Source organism: Stenella coeruleoalba (genome assembly GCF_951394435.1).
Source record: "Stenella coeruleoalba genome assembly, contig: scaffold_116, whole genome shotgun sequence".
Taxonomy (NCBI): domain Eukaryota; kingdom Metazoa; phylum Chordata; class Mammalia; order Artiodactyla; family Delphinidae; genus Stenella; species Stenella coeruleoalba.
Window position 1 is genome coordinate 548,628 of NW_027645886.1, and position 20,007 is coordinate 568,634.

Here is a 20,007-nt window from a genome sequence, read left to right on the forward strand (position 1 = left end):
CCGTGTAATGGGTACCATGCAATATGACTTCAAAGGGTCTTCATTTGCTCACCGAACCTCTCCAATCCTATCACTGCTGCGTTTATGCCCCTGTACACATGCTTGATTCTCTTTCGGAGACATAGCAATCCATAGGTTTTAAGATACTTACTAGTCAGGTACATTCTTAGGCGTTTAATATGCGGTGTTGAGTCCATTTCGTTGAGCAAGGAGTAGCTCTTGTCTATTCCATATTTGGCTTAAGGAACTTTATCTGTGCTCATTTCAATCTCTGGTTTTATGCAGCACCCCAACTCACCTTTACCCTTAAGCAAGAATAAGTTGGTTTTCTAAATTTGAGACCCTGTTCTGTTCTGTAATTCAGTTCCTGTGTAGCCAAGTTTACATTCCGTGTATTAGTGATATCTTATGATGTTTCTTTTTCTGTGTGACTTATTTCAGTTAGAATCATCATACCTGAATCCACGCATTGTGCTGCTAAGGGCCTGATGACATAGATTTCATTGCTGAGTGATATTGCTTTGTAAGTAAATACCACAACTTCTTTATCCATTTTTCACTTTCTGCGATGTTGAACTTGTACTGTAAACGAGTTTCTTGTAAACAGAGCCGTTCCAAACTTTGGGGTGGCTGTGTCTTTTTCATTTTAACTTCCCTAAGCTATAGGACCATAAGTGGAAGTGCCCTAGGTTCTGTTGCTTTGTTTTTTAGATGTTTCAGGAAACACCATACACTTCTCCCGAGTGGTTGTTGGCAATTTACATCCCGCCCATCAGCATAACAAGGCTCCCAGTTCTCCATGGCCTGTCCTGCCTTTCTGGATTTTACACTTTTTTCAGATGGCCCTTTTGACCGGGGGGAAGTGAGACTTCATTGTAGTGCAGATTTCCTTTGCAAGCTTGCTTGGTTGGCCAAAAAGGGCGTATGCGTTTTTTCCTGAATATATTCAGGAAAAAACGCATACGCCCTTTTTGGCCAAGTGCATCATTGTGGACGTTCTGCCTCTTTTCCTATGCTTTCAATGCAATTCCAGTCTACCTCCTGAAATCGGTTTCCTGCAATTCTGCCCCGCTTTCAAGTCCTCTTGGCAGCCTTACTTCAGTCTATTTTTGGACGATAGCTGTCATTTATAACTCTGCAGGTTTGTGAATTACAGTGCCCCTGAGCTCCTTTCTTCAACTTGCTTTCTTGTGACCTGGCCGCAACACTGCAGGATGGCTTCAGGCCCTAATCTGGTTCCGGCCCGGCATGCTGAGTCTTTGGTTAATTCCTCTTCCTGGTGGGAAATGAGAGTTAAATTTGCCCGTTCAGACACCTCCAGCTAGTCTCTCATTGGTTCTCGCTATTCCTGTTCATCCTCCGCAGAAATTGCAAACTGGGCCAAACAGGAGGTTAAAGGGACTGACTCTCCAAGTGGGGAGAGTGTTAGTAAAGCGTCTGGAATGTTGCACCCGAGTACCAGGGGAGGAAAACTGAGACATATTTGAACACGTCTCCCGTTCACATGGTTGATCATACTCTGGGTTCCACATGCATGTTTTAGCTGAAGGAAGAATACCTTAAACCTGGAGAGTTGAGACCCGTGGAATGGGTGCCATGCAATATGACTTCAAAGGGTCTTCATTTGCTCACCGAACCTCTCCAATCCTATCACTGCTGCGTTTATGCCCCTGTACACACGCTTGATTCTCTTTTGGAGACATAGCAATCCATAGGTTTTAAGATACTTACTAGTCAGGTACATTCTTAGGCGTTTAATATGGGGTGTTGAGTCCATTTCGTTGAGCAAGGAGTAGCTCTTGTCTATTCCATATTTGGCTTAAGGAACTTTATCTGTGCTCATTTCAATCTCTGGTTTTATGCAGCACCCCAACTCACCTTTCCCCTTAAGCAAGCATAAGTTGGTTTTCTAAATTTGAGACCCTGTTCTGTTTTGGAATGCAGTTCCTGTGTAGCCAAGTTTACATTCCGTGTATTAGTGATATCTTATGATGTTTCTTTTTCTGTGTGACTTATTTCAGTTAGAATCATCGTACCTGAATCCACTCATTATGCTGCTACGGGCCTGATGACATAGATTTCATTGCTGAGTGATACTGCATTGTACGTAAGTACCACAAGTTCTTTATCCATTTTTCAATTTCTGTGATATTGAACTTGTACGGTAAACGAGGTTCTTGTAAACGGAGGCGTCCCAAACTTTGGGGTGGCTGTGTCTTTTTGATTTTAATTTCCCTAAGCTATAGGACCATAAGTGGAAGTGCCCTAGGCTCTGTTGCTTTGTTTTTTAGATGTTTCAGGAAACACCATACACTTCTCCCGAGTGGTTCTTGGCAATTTACATCCCGCCCATCAGCATAACAAGGCTCCCAGTTCTCCATGGCCTGTCCTGCCTTTCTGGATTTTACACTTTTTTCAGATGGCCCTTTTGACTGGGGGGAAGTGAGACTTCATTGTAGTGCAGATTTCCTTTGCAAGCTTGCTTGGTTGGCCAAAAAGGGCGTATGCGTTTTTTCCTGAATATATTCAGGAAAAAACGCATACGCCCTTTTTGGCCAAGTGCATCATTGTGGACGTTCTGCCTCTTTTCCTATGCTTTCAGTGCAATTCCAGTCTACCTCCTGAAATCGGTTTCCTGCAATTCTGCCCCGCTTTCAAGTCCTCTTGGCAGCCTTACTTCAGTCTATTTTTGGACGATAGCTGTCATTTATAACTCTGCAGGTTTGTGAATTACAGTGCCCCTGAGCTCCTTTCTTCAACTGGCTTTCTTGTGACCTGGCCGCAACACCGCAGGATGGCTTCAGGCCCTAATCTGGTTCCGGCACGGCACGCTGAGCCTTTGGTTATTTCCTCTTCCTGGTGGGAAATGAGCGTTAAATTTGCCCGTCCAGACACCTCCAGCTAGTCTCTCATTGGTTCTCGCTATTCCTGTTCATCTTCCGCAGAAATTGCAAACTGGGCCAAACAGGAGGTTAAAGGCGCTGACTCTCCAAGTGGGGAGAGTGTTAGTAAAGCGTCTGGAATGTTGCACCCGAGTACCAGGGGAGGAAAACTGAGACATATTTGAACACGTCTCCCGTTCACATGGTTGATCATACTTGGGTTCCACATGCATGTTTTAGCTGAAGGAAGAATACCTTAAACCTGGAGAGTTAAGACCCGTGTAATGGGTACCATGCAATATGACTTCAAAGGGTCTTCATTTGCTCACCAAACCTCTCCAATCCTATCACTGCTGCGTTTATGCCCCTGTACACATGCTTGATTCTCTTTCGGAGACATAGCAATCCATAGGTTTTAAGATACTTACTAGTCAGGTACATTCTTAGGCGTTTAATATGCGATGTTGAGTCCATTTCGTTGAGCAAGGAGTAGCTCTTGTCTATTCCATATTTGACTTAAGGAAATTTATCTGTGCTCATTTCAATCTCTGGTTTTATGCAGCACCCCAACTCACCTTTACCCTTAAGCAAGCATAAGTTGGTTTTCTAAATTTGAGACCCTGTTCTGTTCTGTAATTCAGTTCCTGTGTAGCCAAGTTTACATTCCGTGTATTACTGATATCTTATGATGTTTCTTTTTCTGTGTGACTTATTTCAGTTAGAATCATCATACCTGAATCCACTCATTGTGATGCTAAGGGCCTGATGACATAGATTTCATTGCTGAGTGATATTGCTTTGTAAGTAAATACCACAACTTCTTTATCCATTTTTTACTTTCTGCGATGTTGAACTTGTACTGTAAACGAGGTTCTTGTAAACAGAGGCGTCCCAAACTTTGGGGTGGCTGTGTCTTTTTGATTTTAATTTCCCTAAGCTATAGGACCATAAGTGGCAGTGCCCTAGGCTCTGTTGCTTTGTTTTTTAGATGTTTCAGGAAACACCATACACTTCTCCCGAGTGTCTGTTGGCAATTTACATCCCGCCCATCAGCATAACAAGGCTCCCAGTTCTCCATGGCCTGTCCTGCCTTTCTGGATTTTACACTTTTTTCAGATGGCCCTTTTGACCGGGGGGAAGTGAGACTTCATTGTAGTGCAGATTTCCTTTGCAAGCTTGCTTGGTTGGCCAAAAAGGGCGTATGCGTTTTTTCCTGAATATATTCAGGAAAAAACGCATACGCCCTTTTTGGCCAAGTGCATCATTGTGGACGTTCTGCCTCTTTTCCTATGCTTTCAATGCAATTCCAGTCTACCTCCTGAAATCGGTTTCCTGCAATTCTGCCCCGATTTCAAGTCCTCTTGGAAGCCTTACTTCAGTCTATTTTTGGACGATAGCTGTCATTTATAACTCTGCAGGTTTGTGAATTACAGTGCCCCTGAGCTCCTTTCTTCAACTCGCTTTCTTTTGACCTGGCCGCAACACTGCAGGATGGCTTCAGGCCCTAATCTGGTTCCGGTACGGCACGCTGAGCCTTTGGTTATTTCCTCTTCCTGGTGGGAAATGAGAGTTAAATTTGCCCGTCCAGACACCTCCAGCTAGTCTCTCATTGGTTCTCGCTATTCCTGTTCATCTTCCGCAGAAATTGCAAACTGGGCCAAACAGGAGGTTAAAGGCGCTGACTCTCCAAGTCGGGAGAGTGTTAGTAAAGCGTCTGGAATGTTGCACCCGAGTACCAGGGGAGGAAAACTGAGACATATTTGAACACGTCTCCCGTTCACATGGTTGATCATACTCTGGGTTCCACATGCATGTTTTAGCTGAAGGAAGAATACCTTAAACCTGGAGAGTTGAGACCCGTGGAATGGGTGCCATGCAATATGACTTCAAAGGGTCTTCATTTGCTCACCGAACCTCTCCAATCCTATCACTGCTGCGTTTATGCCCCTGTACACATGCTTGATTCTCTTTTGGAGACATAGCAATCCATAGGTTTTAAGATACTTACTAGTCAGGTACATTCTTACGCGTTTAATATGGGGTGTTGAGTCCATTTCGTTGAGCAAGGAGTAGCTCTTGTCTATTCCATATTTGGCTTAAGGAACTTTATCTGTGCTCATTTCAATCTCTGGTTTTATGCAGCACCCCAACTCACCTTTCCCCTTAAGCAAGCATAAGTTAGTTTTCTAAATTTGAGACCCTGTTCTGTTCTGTAATTCAGTTCCTGTGTAGCCAAGTTTACATTCCGTGTATTACTGATATCTTATGATGTTTCTTTTTCTGTGTGACTTACTTCAGTTAGAATCATCATACCTGAATCCACTCATTGTGATGCTAAGGGCCTGATGACATAGATTTCATTGCTGAGTGATATTGCTTTTTAAGTAAATACCACAACTTCTTTATCCATTTTTCACTTTCGGCGATGTTGAACTTGTACTGTAAACGAGGTTCTTGTAAACAGAGGCGTCCCAAACTTTTGGGTGGCTGTGTCTTTTTGATTTTAATTTCCCTAAGCTATAGGACCATAAGTGGCAGTGCCCTAGGCTCTGTTGCTTTGTTTTTTAGATGTTTCAGGAAACACCATACACTTCTCCCGAGTGTCTGTTGGCAATTTACATCCCGCCCATCAGCATAACAAGGCTCCCAGTTCTCCATGGCCTGTCCTGCCTTTCTGGATTTTACACTTTTTTCAGGTGGCCCTTTTGACCGGGGGGAAGTGAGACTTCATTGTAGTGCAGATTTCCTTTGCAAGCTTGCTTGGTTGGCCAAAAAGGGCGTATGCGTTTTTTCCTGAATATATTCAGGAAAAAACGCATACGCCCTTTTTGGCCAAGTGCATCATTGTGGACGTTCTGCCTCTTTTCCTATGCTTTCAATGCAATTCCAGTCTACCTCCTGAAATCGGTTTCCTGCAATTCTGCCCCGATTTCAAGTCCTCTTGGCAGCCTTACTTCAGTCTATTTTTGGACGATAGCTGTCATTTATAACTCTGCAGGTTTGTGAATTACAGTGCCCCTGAGCTCCATTCTTCAACTCGCTTTCTTGTGACCTGGCCGCAACACCGCAGGATGGCTTCAGGCCCTAATCTGGTTCCGGTACGGCACGCTGAGCCTTTGGTTATTTCCTCTTCCTGGTGGGAAATGAGAGTTAAATTTGCCCGTCCAGACACCTCCAGCTAGCCTCTCATTGGTTCTCGCTATTCCTTTTCATCTTCCGCAGAAATTGCAAACTGGGCCAAACAGGAGGTTAAAGGGACTGACTCTCCAAGTGGGGAGAGTGTTAGTAAAGCGTCTGGAATGTTGCACCCGAGTACCAGGGGAGGAAAACTGAGACATATTTGAACACGTCTCCCGATCACATGGTTGATCATACTCTAGGTTCCACATGCATGTTTTAGCTGAAAGAAGAATACCTTAAACCTGGGTAGTTGAAACCCGTGGAATAGGTACCATGCAATATGACTTCAAAGGGTCTTCATTTGCTCACCGAACCTCTCCAATCCTATCACTGCTGCGTTTATGCCCCTGTACGCATGCTTGATTCTCTTTCGGAGACATAGCAATCCATAGGTTTTAAGATACTTACTAGTCAGGTACATTCTTAGGCGTTTAATATGCGGTGTTGAGTCCATTTCGTTGAGCAAGGAGTAGCTCTTGTCTATTCCATATTTGGCTTAAGGAACTTTATCTGTGCTCATTTCAATCTCTGGTTTTATGCAGCACCCCAACTCACCTTTACCCTTAAGCAAGCATAAGTTGGTTTTCTAAATTTGAGACCCTGTTCTGTTCTGTAATTCAGTTCCTGTGTAGCCAAGTTTACATTCCGTGTATTACTGATACCTTATGATGTTTCTTTTTCTGTGTGACTTATTTCAGTTAGAATCATCATACCTGAATCCACTCATTGTGCTGCTAAGGGCCTGATGACACAGATTTCATTGCTGAGTGATATTGCTTTGTAAGTAAATACCACAACTTCTTTATGCATTTTTCACTTTCTGCGATGTTGAACTTGTATGGTAAACGAGGTTCTTGTAAACAGAGGCGTCCCAAACTTTGGGGTGGCTGTGTCTTTTTGATTTTAATTTCCCTAAGCTATAGGACCATAAGTGGAAGTGCCCTAGGCTCTGTTGCTTTGTTTTTTAGATGTTTCAGGAAACACCATACACTTCTCCCGAGTGGTTGTTGGCAATTTACATCCCGCCCATCAGCATAACAAGGCTCCCAGTTCTCCATGGCCTGTCCTGCCTTTCTGGATTTTACACTTTTTTCAGATGGCCCTTTTGACCGGGGGGAAGTGAGACTTCATTGTAGTGCAGATTTCCTTTGCAAGCTTGCTTGTTTGGCCAAAAAGGGCGTATGCGTTTTTTCCTGAATATATTCAGGAAAAAACGTATACGCCCTTTTTGGCCAAGTGCATCATTGTGGACGTTCTGCCTCTTTTCCTATGCTTTCAATGCAATTCCAGTCTACCTCCTGAAATCGGTTTCCTGCAATTCTGCCCCGCTTTCAAGTCCTCTTGGCAGCCTTACTTCAGTCTATTTTTGGACGATAGCTGTCATTTATAACTCTGCAGGTTTGTGAATTACAGTACCCCTGAGCTCCTTTCTTCAACTTGCTTTCTTGTGACCTGGCCACAACACCGCAGGATGGCTTCAGGCCCTAATCTGGTTCCGGCACGGCATGCTGAGCCTTTGGTTATTTCCTCTTCCTGGTGGGAAATGAGAGTTAAATTTGCCCATCCAGACACCTCCAGCTAGTCTCTCATTGGTTCTCGCTATTCCTGTTCATCTTCCGCAGAAATTGCAAACTGGGCCAAACAGGAGGTTAAAGGCGCTGACTCTCCAAGTGGGGTGAGTGTTAGTAAAGCGTCTGGAATGTTGCACCCGAGTACCAGGGGAGAAAAACTGAGACATATTTGAACACATCTCCCATTCACATGGTTGATCATACTTGCGTTCCACATGCATGTTTTAGCTGAAGGAAGAATACCTTAAACCTGGAGAGTTAAGACCCGTGTAATGGGTACCATGCAATATGACTTCAAAGGTTCTTCATTTGCTCACCGAACCTCTCCAATCCTATCACTGCTGCGTTTATGCCCCTGTACACATGCTTGATTCTCTTTCGGAGACATAGCAATCCATAGGTTTTAAGATACTTACTAGTCAGGTACATTCTTAGGCGTTTAATATGGTGTGTTGAGTCCATTTCGTTGAGCAAGGAGTAGCTCTTGTCTATTCCATATTTGGCTTAAGGAACTTTATCTGTGCTCATTTCAATCTCTGGTTTTATGCAGCACCCCAACTCACCTTTACCCTTAAGCAAGAATAAGTTGGTTTTCTAAATTTGTGACCCTGTTCTGTTCTGTAATTCTGTTCCTGTGTAGCCAAGTTTACATTCCGTGTATTACTGATATCTTATGATGTTTCTTTTTCTGTGTGACTTATTTCAGTTAGAATCATCATACCTGAATCCACGCATTGTGCTGCTAAGGGCCTGATGACATAGATTTCATTGCTGAGTGATATTGCTTTGTAAGTAAATACCACAACTTCTTTATCCATTTTTCACTTTCTGCGATGTTGAACTTGTACTGTAAACGAGTTTCTTGTAAACAGAGCCGTTCCAAACTTTGGGGTGGCTGTGTCTTTTTCATTTTAACTTCCCTAAGCTATAGGACCATAAGTGGAAGTGCCCTAGGTTCTGTTGCTTTGTTTTTTAGATGTTTCAGGAAACACCATACACTTCTCCCGAGTGGTTGTTGGCAATTTACATCCCGCCCATCAGCATAACAAGGCTCCCAGTTCTCCATGGCCTGTCCTGCCTTTCTGGATTTTACACTTTTTTCAGATGGCCCTTTTGACCGGGGGGAAGTGAGACTTCATTGTAGTGCAGATTTCCTTTGCAAGCTTGCTTGCTTGGCCAAAAAGGGCGTATGCGTTTTTTCCTGAATATATTCAGGAAAAAACGCATACGCCCTTTTTGGCCAAGTGCATCATTGTGGACGTTCTGCCTCTTTTCCTATGCTTTCAATGCAATTCCAGTCTACCTCCTGAAATCGGTTTCCTGCAATTCTGCCCCGCTTTCAAGTCCTCTTGGCAGCCTTACTTCAGTCTATTTTTGGACGATAGCTGTCATTTATAACTCTGCAGGTTTGTGAATTACAGTGCCCCTGAGCTCCTTTCTTCAACTTGCTTTCTTGTGACCTGGCCGCAACACTGCAGGATGGCTTCAGGCCCTAATCTGGTTCCGGCCCGGCATGCTGAGTCTTTGGTTAATTCCTCTTCCTGGTGGGAAATGAGAGTTAAATTTGCCCGTTCCGACACCTCCAGCTAGTCTCTCATTGGTTCTCGCTATTCCTGTTCATCCTCCGCAGAAATTGCAAACTGGGCCAAACAGGAGGTTAAAGGGACTGACTCTCCAAGTGGGGAGAGTGTTAGTAAAGCGTCTGGAATGTTGCACCCGAGTACCAGGGGAGGAAAACTGAGACATATTTGAACACGTCTCCCGTTCACATGGTTGATCATACTCTGGGTTCCACATGCATGTTTTAGCTGAAGGAAGAATACCTTAAACCTGGAGAGTTGAGACCCGTGGAATGGGTGCCATGCAATATGACTTCAAAGGGTCTTCATTTGCTCACCGAACCTCTCCAATCCTATCACTGCTGCGTTTATGCCCCTGTACACACGCTTGATTCTCTTTTGGAGACATAGCAATCCATAGGTTTTAAGATACTTACTAGTCAGGTACATTCTTAGGCGTTTAATATGGGGTGTTGAGTCCATTTCGTTGAGCAAGGAGTAGCTCTTGTCTATTCCATATTTGGCTTAAGGAACTTTATCTGTGCTCATTTCAATCTCTGGTTTTATGCAGCACCCCAACTCACCTTTCCCCTTAAGCAAGCATAAGTTGGTTTTCTAAATTTGAGACCCTGTTCTGTTTTGGAATGCAGTTCCTGTGTAGCCAAGTTTACATTCCGTGTATTAGTGATATCTTATGATGTTTCTTTTTCTGTGTGACTTATTTCAGTTAGAATCATCGTACCTGAATCCACTCATTATGCTGCTACGGGCCTGATGACATAGATTTCATTGCTGAGTGATACTGCATTGTACGTAAGTACCACAAGTTCTTTATCCATTTTTCAATTTCTGTGATATTGAACTTGTACGGTAAACGAGGTTCTTGTAAACGGAGGCGTCCCAAACTTTGGGGTGGCTGTGTCTTTTTGATTTTAATTTCCCTAAGCTATAGGACCATAAGTGGAAGTGCCCTAGGCTCTGTTGCTTTGTTTTTTAGATGTTTCAGGAAACACCATACACTTCTCCCGAGTGGTTGTTGGCAATTTACATCCCGCCCATCAGCATAACAAGGCTCCCAGTTCTCCATGGCCTGTCCTGCCTTTCTGGATTTTACACTTTTTTCAGATGGCCCTTTTGACCGGGGGGAAGTGAGACTTCATTGTAGTGCAGATTTCCTTTGAAAGCTTGCTTGGTTGGCCAAAAAGGGCGTATGCGTTTTTTCCTGAATATATTCAGGAAAAAACGCATATGCCCTTTTTGGCCAAGTGCATCATTGTGGACGTTCTGCCTCTTTTCCTATGCTTTCAATGCAATTCCAGTCTACCTCCTGAAATCGGTTTCCTGCAATTCTGCCCCACTTTCAAGTCCTCTTGGCAGCCTTACTTCAGTCTATTTTTGGACGATAGCTGTCATTTATAACTCTGCAGGTTTGTGAATTACAGTGCCCCTGAGCTCCTTTCTTCAACTCGGTTTCTTTTGAGCTGGCCGCAACACCGCAGGATGGCTTCAGGCCCTAATCTGGTTCCGGTACGGCACGCTGAGCCTTTGGTTATTTCCTCTTCCTGGTGGGAAATGAGAGTTAAATTTGCCCGTCCAGACACCTCCAGCTAGCCTCTCATTGGTTCTCGCTATTCCTGTTCATCTTCCGCAGAAATTGCAAACTGGGCCAAACAGGAGGTTAAAGGCGCTGACTCTCCAAGTGGGGAGAGTGTTAGTAAAGCATCTGGAATGTTGCACCCGAGTACCAGGGGAGGAAAACTGAGACATATTTGAACACGTCTCCCGTTCACATGGTTGATCATACTTGGGTTCCACATGCATGTTTTAGCTGAAGGAAGAATACCTTAAACCTGGAGAGTTGAGACCCGTGTAATGGGTACCATGCAATATGACTTCAAAGGGTCTTCATTTGCTCACCGAACCTCTCCAATCCTATCACTGCTGCGTTTATGCCCCTGTACACATGCTTGATTCTCTTTTGGAGACATAGCAATCCATAGGTTTTACGATACTTACTAGTCAGGTACATTCTTAAGCGTTTAATATGCGGTGTTGAGTCCATTTCGTTGAGCAAGGAGTAGCTCTTGTCTATTCCATATTTGACTTAAGGAAATTTATCTGTGCTCATTTCAATCTCTGGTTTTATGCAGCACCCCAACTCACCTTTACCCTTAAGCAAGCATAAGTTGGTTTTCTAAATTTGAGACCCTGTTCTGTTCTGTAATTCAGTTCCTGTGTAGCCAAGTTTACATTCCGTGTATTACTGATATCTTATGATGTTTCTTTTTCTGTGTGACTTACTTCAGTTAGAATCATCATACCTGAATCCACTCATTGTGCTCCTAAGGGCCTGATGACACAGATTTCATTGCTGAGTGATATTGCTTTGTAAGTAAATACCACAACTTCTTTATCCATTTTTCACTTTCTGCGATGTTGAACTTGTACTGTAAACGAGGTTCTTGTAAACAGAGCCGTTCCAAACTTTGGGGTGGCTGTGTCTTTTTGATTTTAATTTCCCTAAGCTATAGGACCATAAGTGGAAGTGCCCTAGGTTCTGTTGCTTTGTTTTTTAGATGTTTCAGGAAACACCATACACTTCTCCCGAGTGGTTGTTGGCAATTTACATCCCGCCCATCAGCATAACAAGGCTCCCAGTTCTCCATGGCCTGTCCTGCCTTTCTGGATTTTACACTTTTTTCAGATGGCCCTTTTGACCGGGGGGAAGTGAGACTTCATTGTAGTGCAGATTTCCTTTGCAAGCTTGCTTGGTTGGCCAAAAAGGGCGTATGCGTTTTTTCCTGAATATATTCAGGAAAAAACGCATACGCCCTTTTTGGCCAAGTGCATCATTGTGGACGTTCTGCCTCTTTTCCTATGCTTTCAATGCAATTCCAGTCTACCTCCTGAAATCGGTTTCCTGCAATTCTGCCCCGCTTTCAAGTCCTCTTGGCAGCCTTACTTCAGTCTATTTTTGGACGATAGCTGTCATTTATAACTCTGCAGGTTTGTGAATTACAGTGCCCCTGAGCTCCTTTCTTCAACTCTCTTTCTTTTGAGCTGGCCGCAACACCGCAGGATGGCTTCAGGCCCTAATCTGGTTCCGGTACGGCACGCTGAGCCTTTGGTTATTTCCTCTTCCTGGTGGGAAATGAGAGTTAAATTTGCCCGTCCAGACACCTCCAGCTAGCCTCTCATTGGTTCTCGCTATTCCTGTTCATCTTCCGCAGAAATTGCAAACTGGGCCAAACAGGAGGTTAAAGGCGCTGACTCTCCAAGTGGGGAGCGTGTTAGTAAAGCGTCTGGAATGTTGCACCCGAGTACCAGGGGAGGAAAACTGAGACATATTTGAACACGTCTCCCGTTCACATGGTTGATCATACTTGGGTTCCACATGCATGTTTTAGCTGAAGGAAGAATACCTTAAACCTGGAGAGTTGAGACCCGTGTAATGGGTACCATGCAATATGACTTCAAAGGGTCTTCATTTGCTCACCGAACCTCTCCAATCCTATCACTGCTGCGTTTATGCCCCTGTACACATGCTTGATTCTCTTTTGGAGACATAGCAATCCATAGGTTTTACGATACTTACTAGTCAGGTACATTCTTAGGCGTTTAATATGCGGTGTTGAGTCCATTTCGTTGAGCAAGGAGTAGCTCTTGTCTATTCCATATTTGACTTAAGGAACTTTATCTGTGCTCATTTCAATCTCTGGTTTTATGCAGCACCCCAACTCACCTTTACCCTTAAGCAAGCATAAGTTGGTTTTCTAAATTTGAGACCCTGTTCTGTTCTGTAATTCAGTTCCTGTGTAGCCAAGTTTACATTCCATGTATTACTGATATCTTATGATGTTTCTTTTTCTGTGTGACTTATTTCAGTTAGAATCATCATACCTGAATCCACTCATTGTGATGCTAAGGGCCTGATGACATAGATTTCATTGCTGAGTGATATTGCTTTGTAAGTAAATACCACAACTTCTTTATCCATTTTTCACTTTCTGCGATGTTGAACTTGTACTGTAAACGAGGTTCTTGTAAACAGAGCCTTTCCAAACTTTGGGGTGGCTGTGTCTTTTTGATTTTAATTTCCCTAAGCTATAGGACCAGAAGTGGCAGTGCCCTAGGCTCTGTTGCTTTGTTTTTTAGATGTTTCAGGAAACACCATACACTTCTCCCGAGTGTCTGTTGGCAATTTACATCCCGCCCATCAGCATAACAAGGCTCCCAGTTCTCCATGGCCTGTCCTGCCTTTCTGGATTTTACACTTTTTTCAGATGGCCCTTTTGACCGGGGGGAAGTGAGACTTCATTGTAGTGCAGATTTCCTTTGCAAGCTTGCTTGGTTGGCCAAAAAGGGCGTATGCGTTTTTTCCTGAATATATTCAGGAAAAAACGCATACGCCCTTTTTGGCCAAGTGCATCATTGTGGACGTTCTGCCTCTTTTCCTATGCTTTCAATGCAATTCCAGTCTACCTCCTGAAATCGGTTTCCTGCAATTCTGCCCCGATTTCAAGTCCTCTTGGCAGCCTTACTTCAGTCTATTTTTGGACGATAGCTGTCATTTATAACTCTGCAGGTTTGTGAATTACAGTGCCCCTGAGCTCCTTTCTTCAACTCGCTTTCTTGTGACCTGGCCGCAACACCGCAGGATGGCTTCAGGCCCTAATCTGGTTCCGGCCCGGCACGCTGAGCCTTTGGTTATTTCCTCTTCCTGGTGGGAAATGAGAGTTAAATTTGCCCGTCCAGACACCTCCAGCTAGTCTCTCATTGGTTCTCGCGATTCCTGTTCATCTTCCGCAGAAATTGCAAACTGGGCCAAACAGGAGGTTAAAGGCGCTGACTCTCCAAGTGGGGAGAGTGTTAGTAAAGCGTCTGGAATGTTGCACCCGAGTACCAGGGGAGGAAAACTGAGACATATTTGAACACGTCTCCCGTTCACATGGTTGATCATACTTGGGTTCCACATGCATGTTTTAGCTGAAGGAAGAATACCTTAAACCTGGAGAGTTAAGACCCGTGTAATGGGTACCATGCAATATGACTTCAAAGGGTCTTCATTTGCTCACCGAACCTCTCCAATCCTATCACTGCTGCGTTTATGCCCCTGTACACATGCTTGATTCTCTTTCGGAGACATAGCAATCCATAGGTTTTAAGATACTTACTAGTCAGGTACATTCTTAGGCGTTTAATATGCGGTGTTGAGTCCATTTCGTTGAGCAAGGAGTAGCTCTTGTCTATTCCATATTTGACTTAAGGAACTTTATCTGTGCTCATTTCAATCTCTGGTTTTATGCAGCACCCCAACTCACCTTTACCCTTAAGCAAGCATAAGTTGGTTTTCTAAATTTGAGACCCTGTTCTGTTCTGTAATTCAGTTCCTGTGTAGCCAAGTTTCCATTCCGTGTATTACTGATATCTTATGATGTTTCTTTTTCTGTGTGACTTACTTCAGTTAGAATCATCATACCTGAATCCACTCATTGTGCTGCTAAGGGCCTGATGACACAGATTTCATTGCTGAGTGATATTGCTTTGTAAGTAAATACCACAACTTCTTTATCCATTTTTCACTTTCTATGATGTTGAACTTGTACTGTAAACGAGGTTCTTGTAAACAGAGCCGTCCCAAACTTTGGGGTGGCTGTGTCTTTTTGATTTTAATTTCCCTAAGCTATAGGACCATAAGTGGCAGTGCCCTAGGCTCTGTTGCTTTGTTTTTTAGATGTTTCAGGAAACACCATACACTTCTCCCGAGTGTCTGTTGGCAATTTACATCCCGCCCATCAGCATAACAAGGCTCCCAGTTCTCCATGGCCTGTCCTGCCTTTCTGGATTTTACACTTTTTTCAGATGGCCCTTTTGACCGGGGGGAAGTGAGACTTCATTGTAGTGCAGATTTCCTTTGCAAGCTTGCTTGGTTGGCCAAAAAGGGCGTATGCGTTTTTTCCTGAATATATTCAGGAAAAAACGCATACGCCCTTTTTGGCCAAGTGCATCATTGTGGACGTTCTGCCTCTTTTCCTATGCTTTCAATGCAATTCCAGTCTACCTCCTGAAATCGGTTTCCTGCAATTCTGCCCCGATTTCAAGTCCTCTTGGCAGCCTTACTTCAGTCTATTTTTGGACGATAGCTGTCATTTATAACTCTGCAGGTTTGTGAATTACAGTGCCCCTGAGCTCCTTTCTTCAACTCGCTTTCTTGTGACCTGGCCGCAACACCGCAGGATGGCTTCAGGCCCTAATCTGGTTCCGGCACGGCACGCTGAGCCTTTGGTTATTTCCTCTTCCTGGTGGGAAATGAGAGTTAAATTTGCCCGTCCAGACACCTCCAGCTAGTCTCTCATTGGTTCTCGCGATTCCTGTTCATCTTCCGCAGAAATTGCAAACTGGGCCAAACAGGAGGTTAAAGGCGCTGACTCTCCAAGTGGGGAGAGTGTTAGTAAAGCGTCTGGAATGTTGCACCCGAGTACCAGGGGAGGAAAACTGAGACATATTTGAACACGTCTCCCGTTCACATGGTTGATCATACTTGGGTTCCACATGCATGTTTTAGCTGAAGGAAGAATACCTTAAACCTGGGTAGTTGAAACCCGTGGAATGGGTACCATGCAATATGACTTCAAAGGGTCTTCATTTGCTCACCGAACCTCTCCAATCCTATCACTGCTGCGTTTATGCCCCTGTACACATGCTTGATTCTCTTTCGGAGACATAGCAATCCATAGGTTTTAAGATACTTACTAGTCAGGTACATTCTTAGGCGTTTAATATGGGGTGTTGAGTCCATTTCGTTGAGCAAGGAGTAGCTCTTGTCTATTCCATATTTGACTTAAGGAACTTTATCTGTGCTCATTTCAATCTCTGGTTTTATGCAGCACCCCAACTCACCTTTACCCTTAAGCAAGCATAAGTTGGTTTTCTAAATTTGAGACCCTGTTCTGTTCTGTAATTCAGTTCCTGTGTAGCCAAGTTTACATTCCGTGTATTACTGATATCTTATGATGTTTCTTTTTCTGTGTGACTTACTTCAGTTAGAATCATCATACCTGAATCCACTCATTGTGCTGCTAAGGGCCTGATGACACAGATTTCATTGCTGAATGATATTGCTTTGTAAGTAAATACCACAACTTCTTTATCCATTTTTCACTTTCTACGATGTTGAACTTGTACTGTAAACGAGGTTCTTGTAAACAGAGCCGTCCCAAACTTTGGGGTGGCTGTGTCTTTTTGATTTTAATTTCCCTAAGCTATAGGACCATAAGTGGAAGTGCCCTAGGCTCTGTTGCTTTGTTTTTTAGATGTTTCAGGAAACACCATACACTTCTCCCGAGTGGTTGTTGGCAATTTACATCCCGCCCATCAGCATAACAAGGCTCCCAGTTCTGCATGGCCTGTCCTGCCTTTCTGGATTTTACACTTTTTTCAGATGGCCCTTTTGACCGGGGGGAAGTGAGACTTCATTGTAGTGCAGATTTCCTTTGCAAGCTTGCTTGGTTGGCCAAAAAGGGCGTATGCGTTTTTTCCTGAATATATTCAGGAAAAAACGCATACGCCCTTTTTGGCCAAGTGCATCATTGTGGACGTTCTGCCTCTTTTCCTATGCTTTCAATGCAATTCCAGTCTACCTCCTGAAATCGGTTTCCTGCAATTCTGCCCCGCTTTCAAGTCCTCTTGGCAGCCTTACTTCAGTCTATTTTTGGACGATAGCTGTCATTTATAACTCTGCAGGTTTGTGAATTACAGTGCCCCTGAGCTCCTTTCTTCAACTCGCTTTCTTGTGACCTGGCCGCAACACCGCAGGATGGCTTCAGGCCCTAATCTGGTTCCGGTACGGCACGCTGAGCCTTTGGTTATTTCCTCTTCCTGGTGGGAAATGAGAGTTAAATTTGCCCGTCCAGACACCTCCAGCTAGCCTCTCATTGGTTCTCGCTATTCCTGTTCATCTTCCGCAGAAATTGCAAACTGGGCCAAACAGGAGGTTAAAGGCGCTTACTCTCCAAGTGGGGAGAGTGTTAGTAAAGCGTCTGGAATGTTGCACCCGAGTACCAGGGGAGGAAAACTGAGACATATTTGAACACGTCTCCCGTTCACACGGTTGATCATACTCTAGGTTCCACATGCATGTTTTAGCTGAAGGAAGAATACCTTAAACCTGGAGAGTTGAGACCCGTGGAATGGGTACCATGCAATATGTCTTCAAAGGGTCTTCATTTGCTCACCGAACCTCTCCAATACTATCACTGCTGCGTTTATGCCCCTGTACACAAGCTTGATTCTCTTTTGGAGACATAGCAATTCATAGGTTTTAAGATACTTACTAGTCAGGTACATTCTTAGCCGTTTAATATGGGGTGTTGAGTCCATTTCGTTGAGCAAGGAGTAGCTCTTGTCTATTCCATATTTGGCTTAAGGAACTTTATCTGTGCTCATTTCAATCTCTGGTTTTATGCAGCACCCCAACTCACCTTTCCCCTTAAGCAAGCATAAGTTGGTTTTCTAAATTTGAGACCCTGTTCTGTTTTGGAATTCAGTTCCTGTGTAGCCAAGTTTACGTTCCGTGTATTAGTGATATCTTATGATGTTTCTTTTTCTGTGTGACTTATTTCAGTTAGAATCATCGTACCTGAATCCACTCATTATGCTGCTACGGGCCTGATGACATAGATTTCATTGCTGAGTGATACTGCATTGTACGTAAGTACCACAAGTTCTTTATCCATTTTTCACTTTCTGTGATATTGAACTTGTACGGTAAACGAGGTTCTTGTAAACAGAGGCGTCCCAAACTTTGGGGTGGCTGTGTCTTTTTGATTTTAATTTCCCTAAGCTATAGGACCATAAGTGGAAGTGCCCTAGGCTCTGCTGCTTTGTTTTTTAGATGTTTCAGGAAACACCATACACTTCTCCCGAGTGTCTGTTGGCAATTTACATCCCGCCCATCAGCATAACAAGGCTCCCAGTTCTCCGTGGCCTGTCCTGCCTTTCTGGATTTTACACTTTTTTCAGATGGCCCTTTTGACCGGGGGGAAGTGAGACTTCATTGTAGTGCAGATTTCCTTTGCAAGCTTGCTTGGTTGGCCAAAAAGGGCGTATGCGTTTTTTCCTGAATATATTCAGGAAAAAACGCATACGCCCTTTTTGGCCAAGTGCATCATTGTGGACGTTCTGCCTCTTTTCCTATGCTTTCAATGCAATTCCAGTCTACCTCCTGAAATCGGTTTCCTGCAATTCTGCCCCGCTTTCAAGTCCTCTTGGCAGTCTTACTTCAGTCTATTTTTGGACGATAGCTGTCATTTATAACTCTGCAGGTTTGTGAATTACAGTGCCCCTGAGCTCCTTTCTTCAACTCGCTTTCTTGTGACCTGGCCGCAACACCGCAGGATGGCTTCGGGCCCTAATCTGGTTACGGCACGGCACGCTGAGCCTTTGGTTAATTCCTCTTCCTGGTGGGAAATGAGAGTTAAATTTGCCCGTCCAGACACCTCCAGCTAGTCTCTCATTGGTTCTCGCTATTCCTGTTCATCTTCCGCAGAAATTGCAAACTGGGCCAACAGGAGGTTAAAGGGACTGACTCTCCAAGTCGGAAGAGTGTTAGTAAAGCATCTGGAATGTTGCACCCGAGTACCAGGGTACGAAAACTGAGACATATTTGAACACGTCTCCCGATCACATGGTTGATCATACTCTAGGTTCCACATGCATGTTTTAGCTGAAGGAAGAATACCTTAAACCTGGGTAGTTGAAACCCGTGGAATGGGTACCATGCAATATGACTTCAAAGGGTCTTCATTTGCTCACCGAAACTCTCCAATCCTATCACTGCTGCGTTTATGCCCCTGTACACATGCTTGATTCTCTTTCGGAGACATAGCAATCCATAGGTTTTAAGATACTTACTAGTCAGGTACATTCTTAGGCGTTTAATATGCGGTGTTGAGTCCATTTCGTTGAGCAAGGAGTAGCTCTTGTCTATTCCATATTTGACTTAAGGAACTTTATCTGTGCTCATTTCAATCTCTGGTTTTATGCAGCACCCCAACTCACCTTTCCCCTTAAGCAAGCATAAGTTGGTTTTCTAAATTTGAGACCCTGTTCTGTTCTGTAATTCAGTTCCTGTGTAGCCAAGTTTACATTCCGTGTATTACTGATATCTTATGATGTTTCTTTTTCTGTGTGACTTACTTCAGTTAGAATCATCATACCTGAATCCACTCATTGTGCTGCTAAGGGCCTGATGACACAGATTTCATTGCTGAGTGATATTGCTTTGTAAGTAACTACCACAAGTTCTTTATCCATTTTTCACTTTCTGCGATGTTGAACTTGTACTGTAAACGAGGTTCTTGTACACAGAGCCGTTCCAAACTTTGGGGTGGCTGTGTCTTTTTGATTTTAATTTCCCTAAGCTATAGGACCATAAGTGGAAGTGCCCTAGGTTCTGTTGCTTTGTTTTTTAGATGTTTCAGGAAACACCATACACTTCTCCCGAGTGGTTGTTGGCAATTTACATCCCGCCCATCAGCATAACAAGGCTCCCAGTTCTCCATGGCCTGTCCTGCCTTTCTGGATTTTACACTTTTTTCAGATGGCCCTTTTGACCGGGGGGAAGTGAGACTTCATTGTAGTGCAGATTTCCTTTGCAAGCTTGCTTGGTTGGCCAAAAAGGGCGTATGCGTTTTTTCCTGAATATATTCAGGAAAAAACGCATACGCCCTTTTTGGCCAAGTGCATCATTGTGGACGTTCTGCCTCTTTTCCTATGCTTTCAATGCAATTCCAGTCTACCTCCTGAAATCGGTTT

General features: G+C 43.9%; 1 long non-coding RNA gene across 5 annotated transcripts in view; it reads left to right on the plus strand.

The window, feature by feature from the left end:
- The window catches only part of LOC307181491, an 856,694-nt gene that overhangs the window by 492,822 nt on the left and 343,865 nt on the right, over nt 1–20,007 (plus strand). For all 5 annotated transcript variants that reach the window (XR_013826899.1, XR_013826900.1, XR_013826901.1 and 2 more), the window contains exon 2: nt 5,181–5,266. This is a non-coding gene — a long non-coding RNA (uncharacterized lncRNA). The remainder of the gene's footprint in view (nt 1–5,180; nt 5,267–20,007) is intronic.